The 8,229-nt window shown below is 32.7% G+C and overlaps 1 long non-coding RNA gene across 1 annotated transcript in view; it reads left to right on the top strand.

The window, feature by feature from the left end:
• The window catches only part of LOC106099338, a 112,680-nt gene extending 104,457 nt beyond the window's left edge, over positions 1-8,223 (top strand). The window contains exon 5 of the long non-coding RNA XR_001225373.1: positions 8,121-8,223. This is a non-coding gene — a long non-coding RNA (uncharacterized LOC106099338). The remainder of the gene's footprint in view (positions 1-8,120) is intronic.
• Positions 8,224-8,229: the final 6 nt, after the last annotated feature.

Genomic DNA, 8,229 nt, shown 5'->3' on the forward strand with positions numbered 1-8,229 from the left:
GACCTCACATTCCCGGAGTCGAGTAACTTTAACATGTTGCTAATCGTGTATGTTATGCACCATCACGGAGTTAAAACCGGGGCCGCTAAAATGACGCTGTTCAACGAAGGCTTTCATTACAAAAGTTGATTAACAATCTTACTAATATTTTAAGTGTGAGAGAGAGAGTTTAGATGGATGTTTGTTAGACTTTGTAGATTAAATGGTTTAACGGATTTCGATGAAATTTGGTTCAGATGGAGATCAAAATCTCAAGATTCATCAGACTCCAGTTCTTCCAAGAACACATAAGCTACACACTTTTGATTTTTTATTCCACGCGGACGGAGTCGGAGGCGAAAGCCAGTTCATACTAATTATTTTTACGTAACTATAATATTCTATAGGTAGTGAAAGAAGAAACGAAATGTAAAACATAAAGTGTAAATAAACCAAAAAAAAACATACAGTAAAAAGTTTGAAGTACTTCTACTATATACTACTATACTAAAGGCTAACATCAAAGTATTCAAGCTTTACTAAATCTCTTTATTAAATTAACATCGAAACCTTCAGAGCACATTCTTAAGTGAATTAAAACTGAGTACAATCTTATACACCTCTCTGTTTTGTAGCCATTCCCGGAGAGGGCCAAGATGAATCTGTGAAGAATCGCCCCCCGTGTCATTTGCATACATTCGATATTATTACACCGCCGTAAATAATCATTGCAACATTTGTTTGTTAAAACGACAACCTACAACTAGCGAAGTACTTTTGAAGAATAGGACTTTGGTTAATAGAAAACATATGCACATTTCCAAAAAGAAAACAAAACATTTATAATCAGTATTATACTCGTAGTAAGCAGTATTCAATTATAATAAAACAAACATGGCTAACAGACTTTCCGTGGCAGAACACAAATCGAATGACAAATCTCTAAAACTATAAGCAACTAACAAATGTACCACAATTAAAGAGTGAACTATTGAAAACATCGTATCAAATATTCTGTAGCCAAAAGCCGCAATACGTCTGGGAATTAATACACCGACAAATAACACCATAATACAGTAAGGGAGGCATAAGCAAAGTTGATATGGGCAATAAACTTCGTGGATTCGAGCGACGACAGCCATTACATGGAAAATGCACATCACTATCTAAATGTCGCAGTTTCTTAATAAATCAGCCTTAAAACAAAATGCCTACCTATTCTCATGCTCTTTGCAAAACACATTAATGATTTAAACACGACCAACATCGCGATTAAAGAAAAGGTACATGGTTGTGAATGTTAAGCTGCGACAATAGGACTTAGAAGATACTCCGTAACGTATTTGTTCTCTAATTTCATAAAAAGATACGCTAACAGACTGACAACCTCATGTTTGCCTTATTCTACAAATCAACCGCAACATTAACATTCCGCGTAGTTCACGAATTGCATATGATATATGAGGACTGTGCGGATTTCTGTGAGCAATATAGCTTCCGTCGGCACCAGACTGTATTTGAATGTTTAGTTCGAATCTTTGCCAAAACCGCCGCCGCGCCATAAGCTGCTGACGAAATTATACTTCATTTAACTTCGAAAAATGCAATAAAACGACAATATATTTAGTTCGGTGTCTTTTAAAGGGATTAAATTATTTTTGCGTTAATCATATTTTACCACAACGATTTTCGTGTTTAATTAGAAGAATGTATCAGAACTCATTATAATCAAATCATACTGTGTAAAAATGCTATTAGACTCAAATCTGAATTGATTTAGTTTTTGTTATTATATTGGGCGAAAATGCTTAATCGACTGGCATAGTCAATCAATCTTACCAATTATGTTTCTAATATCTGCAAATCATTTCTGTTGATAACAAAACATTGCTAATCAAATCGAAAATAAGAATAACAATGAACATATAAAAACTTTAAATGTATACACAGGTAATAATTGGACAATTTCAAAATTTATTTCCTAATAATCATTTAAGAGATAACGCAAGTAGCGTCATAAAATAAAAAGTGCATTGCACCTATACGTTAATTTAATTATTGTATCTATTGAATTTTAAACACTCGTCAAAGCATTGAATAATTTGTGACGTGTGAAAAATCTTGACATTCGTTATTGTACGAAAATTTACACTTTCTTGAAAGAAAAAGGGAATGGCTATTTATATAACTTATAATGTTTCTAACATAACCCGTATTCGCAACATTTAAAAAGCGAGAGAAGTGAGGCGAGGCGGGTAACGCCCGCAGCTATTGACTTCTCTGAATACAGGTCACACGTCTCTCTGAGCTACGTGACCCTTATCGAACTATTAGGTTCATTTGTCTATGCAGTAAAATTAAAAAAAACCTACGCCAATCCTACATCAAAGCAACAAAACTTAGTCAATACCTTGCTTAGTACACTTCTCTTCTCTTTAAACTGCAATGAGTTTTTAATACTTTTGAGTTAAGTAGCATTTTCTTAACACCTAAATGGTGTATAGTCTATGCTAGAATTGTCGCATTTCTGCGTACAATCAAATACCTCAAGAACCAGTTAACTAACGATCAACCATCGATATCAGAAGTAGTTTATGTGACGTTTAGAGCCAATTCTGAGCCATATTCCGATATGTCCATTTGGCACACTTCAGCGCTAGTTAACTTTATAGCTAGTACATGTAGCAGTTGTAGAGATACATAAAATGATGTTACCAAAAGGATTTGTTATGCATTTTATTTATTATAGACGTATTTATTAGGTAATATGAAAATGCAACACGTGCTAGGTGCAGAGCCCAATAAAAAATAAGATGGCAATGCAACAGCAGCATTAGTAGTTGTTAATTAATCACGAAGGGATTCCCGTATTGTAGATTTCTCATATTAAATGTACATTATGAAGGACAACTTAAATATTCTGAGTACAGCAGTAAGTGATAAAACAAATGAATCCATACTTACGTTTGTCATCAACACAGACAGTCAGTATCAGCAAAAATCAGCAACTTGTAAGTTATCCGTCGGTCGTTGAAAGCCACCGCGTCGTCAATCAAAGGCAACCATCAGGCGGGTATAGAATTAACGCGAGTCTTGTGAAGTCCCGCCATTCAATCCCGACTGCTCGTAAAGCTGCGGTCGTGTAAGCTGCGTTACCGATCCAGCGCTGATTTGAAAACACCGCAAGTTTATAGCACACCTACAGCTTGAACCTATAGCCTGGGAAAACTTGTACCTTTGCTGCAATTGCGACTAAAACTGTTTGATGTACTTATTTGGGCAGGAATTTTATTTCAAATTGATGTTTAGGATTCGAGGAAACAAACCTTTATTTACCACAATCTTACGCTCATAATTACACTCAATTGTTGAGTCTAAAACATGTAATTTAGTATATACTAAGAATTATACATATGTACTATAACAAAAAATGTACTTATAATAATTTGTAATTATTTTCAAGTTCCTATGTTTTCATGTAGGTGGTGGTTACGTATATTTCAACATAAATCGTTCGTTAAAAATTCCAAAATAATGAACAGTTGTTAAGGTAAATTGCTGTTACTTGATGGGCCTTTGTCACACGGTGTAACAATGCTTCGGCAAACACTAATACAATCGTTTTATATCTTTATAACTGACGATTTTACGTAAACATTTTTACGAACCTATACTTCTTGAGAATTTAAATTTTATTTCTCTTAAAAATACATCAATGTTAAATGGCTACGTACAAAACTAACACTTGGTAATTATCAACAAAGTTCAATGAAACTTTTTTTCTCTTTGCTTTCTCTATTTAAATAAGTTAAAGACACTTTGACCAAACTTTACAAAATAGAATATTTCTTTTCTTCCCAAAAGATCAACTACCAAATGTTAGTGAGATACTTCATTTCATTGTTAGATATTATTACGTATTTTGTTTCTTTACCTACTTGGAAGTGTTCAGCTTTTACAAAGATAGCAAATGAAACCCAAATATTGTTTGGTAAACAGTTTATAAAAGTCTGTACTCTCAATAGAGTTCAAAATTAGTTCATCTATTCAATCCTCATTTAATTGAAGTTCTTTACACTGTCTTCTAGAATTTATCCTATTTAAAAACAATGTGGCTCAATTTTATTTACGTTTACGCAAAATACAATTCCCAAGCACTCATACATCGAAAGGTTTTACAAAAGTAACACATTATAACGGTGCGCTTACATTTCTTATCCCACTATTATTAGTACGCTAATAAAAAACACAAACTTACTGCACAGGTGGTCATCATACTCGTCAATTTTTCACAATATCTATTAGGAACGAACACTGAAACGACAATAAAAATATATAACAGCGTCCTAGATTATAACCACGGTATAGGCTCATTTTGTAGGCCTCTTGAAGGTTAATTCTGAAGTGTTTTTTTTTTACATTTTTTACATCTAAAATATACACAGTTTAAATAAATATTCAGCTTGCTATAAATCCGTAGTCAGAATGTAACATTAATGAGGTAAAAAACGTAACGTCAAAGCTCAATATATTACAGCCTAATTACCTATAGATTATACTTATCACGGCAACTAGACAAGCGTAAGAAAAATGCTTTATTTGACCTGATGAAATGTATCCAGTATTTACAAGTCTATTAATAAGATTAAACTGAGATTTAGTTACAGTTGGCTGCGGGACTGGCCTCTGCGCTATCAAGACTCGGGGTTTAGAAAATTTATTGTTTTTTTATTAGCACCGACGTACCGCTTACCTAGTCATATATTGGTACATCTATTTTCTATTATATTTATTCTTACATATTCAAAATACTACTTGAATTACGTTCCTAATATTTTGTAAAGTTTTTTTATGTTGCACAAATGTGGAACTGAAATCAGTTTGGTCTTACGACATTACTATGACCATGTTAGTGGCCACTCAATGGTCATAATATTGTGTATTTACAATCATCATTTCAGATTATCCGGTCATTTAAATTGTTACGCTTCAGAGCTAACAGAAGAACCTCATTGCAAGAGTATCTAAGTGTAAGGTAAATGCACTTCTATTTTACTCGGATATAATTAAAAAACACTTATAAAATTGTATTTTAATTTGTTTTTTTGTATCACAAATATTGCTCTACTCATAGGAAATTTTAGAAATACTACACATAGTTATTAGTAAAACATTCAGGTGCTTGTAGCAGTCTTAAAGATCATCTATACTACTTTGCATCTATTTTTTTAAATGCTGTGAATGAAACTTGATTATTTATTTAATTTAACTTAAAAAAAAACTAAATACAATCCAAACTCAGCATTCCATATATTTCTACGTTGTTAAGTTAAACATTCTATACGTAAAGTCATCAAATGCAAATCCACGATTTATTTCTCTACAACGAATAGCTAAGCAATGTTTATTACGTGTTCATTGAGGGAGATGCCGTTTGTGACATACAAACATTCAATTATCATGACCATACGTTACGTGCTATCACCTGCGATGGTGTCGACCACTCTCGCTACATTCCTCGGCCGATTTCAATAAAAAAATAAATAAAATACCGACAGGCGACGTCCCAGCGGCTTAGGTTAACAAAGCTTACTCTGGGTACATTGTCTATGATCAAGCGATAGTTGTTTTATAATCGCTCCAGTCCCAATTGCGATAATACTCTATGGTGTGTAGAACAGCAGCTTAAAACTTAATTAAATAAATATAATAATTAAACATAACTTCTAGCTCGTTTTGTCGAGGTTCTAACTTAAATACTTCATAAAATATTATTGTAGATAATCGAAAATATTAAAGTAAACGCTTTCTGCAAGATACGTTTTAAACGTAAGCTTACTGTTACTTACAATTAGCTCTAGTGAACGTGTGAAGACGTCGTGTGTGAAAATACACCTGTTAATGAATGCAGCCAGCTCTCCACGCGTGGGAAAAAGAATTCGGAAATTTAGTTGTATTGCATCCCAAAAATGTACCTATGTTTTCTATTTATCTGCATTTTATTTTTAACAAAATGTGTTTGACATAATTATTAAAACTGTAAACAGAACAAACACATTGGAATGCTTGCCTTTTTAACTGGAAAAACAGTGTACTCTATTCAACCTTTTCTTTTGTAACTTACCTGATATAAGTTTTCTTAACTTTTAATTATAATTCAGAAAAAAATAGTTTTCATTTAAAAGCTTTAATTGCATCATCCGCAGAGAGCGTCAGTTTCAAACTCAACATTGAAGAATTAATCAAACGGTTAATTAGTATATTAACAAGTGTGCGCGGAATTCGTTGTCACCGCTGAGTACACTCCGCTATTCCGCATAATGAGTACTCATATTTATTTGCGATCGAGCCCGCCCTGAGAACTGACACATAGCCGCATAGAGGTACTTTCCAATACTTAAATATCTTTCATCGAATTATTCGTATTCAGTACTACGAGAGTCTTCAATCAAACGAACTCGATGATATGTCACTTGACATGATTTTCAGAGTTGTACACTGTGCTGATGGAATTTTCTGTTATTTCTTACATTCCGATACACTGTAAGCGTTGGCAACATAAATATAACAATATAATCTATGTTCATTTTTAGTATTATAATACTTTTTGCTTATTAATAATAAATTACTTAGATACTCATGCGAACTTGTGTTTTTATTCGTATATTTTTAATTATGTAAGTAGTAGTACTTTTATGGTTTGTGTGTTCAAAGATGCTAATTGATGTACAATGTTGTGCATTGTTTTATGTTTTATATTTACTACGTACAGAGTTAATAACTATTGTGATTTCAGACGAATGACACCAAGCGCATCTTTCACACAACATTCTCTAATAAAGCGTAAACACACTCTTCTTTACCTAAGATGTTAGCAATCACAGCATATTTTTGAAAAAAGCCCTACACTTACGTCACGCTTTAGGTTATATATTTTCACGCCATTAAACTAAGGGGGTAAATATTTTAGATAAAAACCCTAATGTGGGAAAGAGACCATAAGTTGCTACCAACATCAAGGAAGCAATTGTCATTTGTGTATTTGAATTTTGACATTACATGCGGATGAATCCGCACAGGAACAGCTAGTTTGTAATAAACGTATGTTTCCAATGCCAAAACGGTAAAGAGAGGAATGACATTTTTTGTACGAGTCTATCAACAATGGAAGCCCATCGTAAAAGCTGTGCTATGCTAACTTGTTACGGATGTGCAAGGGTTATCTAATCACTTCACTCAAGGTGAACATTGTTTCCATGTTTGCTTCCTATAAAAACGCAAACTTTAAACAAGAACGTGCAGCATACCATTAATACTTATAAATTTAATTGTCTCTAAACTATTAAGTTACAGAACAATTAACTAAATAACTGTTAAACTTGTATATAAATAATACTCATGCATTCCTCAAAGATAATCATATACAACTATTAACAGAAATGACATAAGTGTTAATAAGAGAATAAAATTATGAGACTACTAAAGTCGGGGAAATATAATTAGCTTTAATTGTTACATTAATAAACATACAAGTTTCAAACAATTGAACGGAACCAATATGTTAATTACGTATTTTAACTAATAAAACGTACAAGTCTTATTAGATACTTGTTCTACAGAAGGAATAAATAATCATTAATGTGATGTACATGTCTTTGGTAGCGATTAATTTATACTGGTAATGTAACAAGGCAGTTAAACTCTTCAATATTTTAATCATTACAAATTTATTTTATTCATTACTAATCGATAATAATGTCTAACACGTTTACAAGTTTCTTTACTAATATGGTGGCCTGTGGTAAAGATAATTTTACTAATAGTTTATTTCAACAATGACTTCTACATCTTTATTAGTAGACTAGTTGTTGCTTGCGATATCGTCCGCGTGCAATTAATAAAATATTAAAAAACGTAGCCTACATATGTTACTCATAGGTTTTTTATTTATTTAATAACGAGTATATAGCATCTTTACAGAATATATTACCTGACGGTGAAAGAATTTTTAAAATCGGCCCAGAAGTTTTTGAGTTATTTCAATGAATACAAATTACAAATATTTCCTCTTTATAACATTAGTATAGATAAGAAACCCGTTGTTTATTTCTTTAAAAATTCATACATCAATAACTTTCCAGGTTGCAACGTTCATACGGCAGACTCTTCGGCTCTTCTTTAAAACGGCAGCAGTAAGTTGGTGACTCGCGACGCGGACAAGCTGGCTCCAGTGGTGTACCGACTGGCCAG

This window comes from Papilio polytes, unplaced genomic scaffold (assembly GCF_000836215.1).
Source record: "Papilio polytes unplaced genomic scaffold, Ppol_1.0 DF824135.1, whole genome shotgun sequence".
NCBI lineage: Eukaryota > Metazoa > Arthropoda > Insecta > Lepidoptera > Papilionidae > Papilio > Papilio polytes.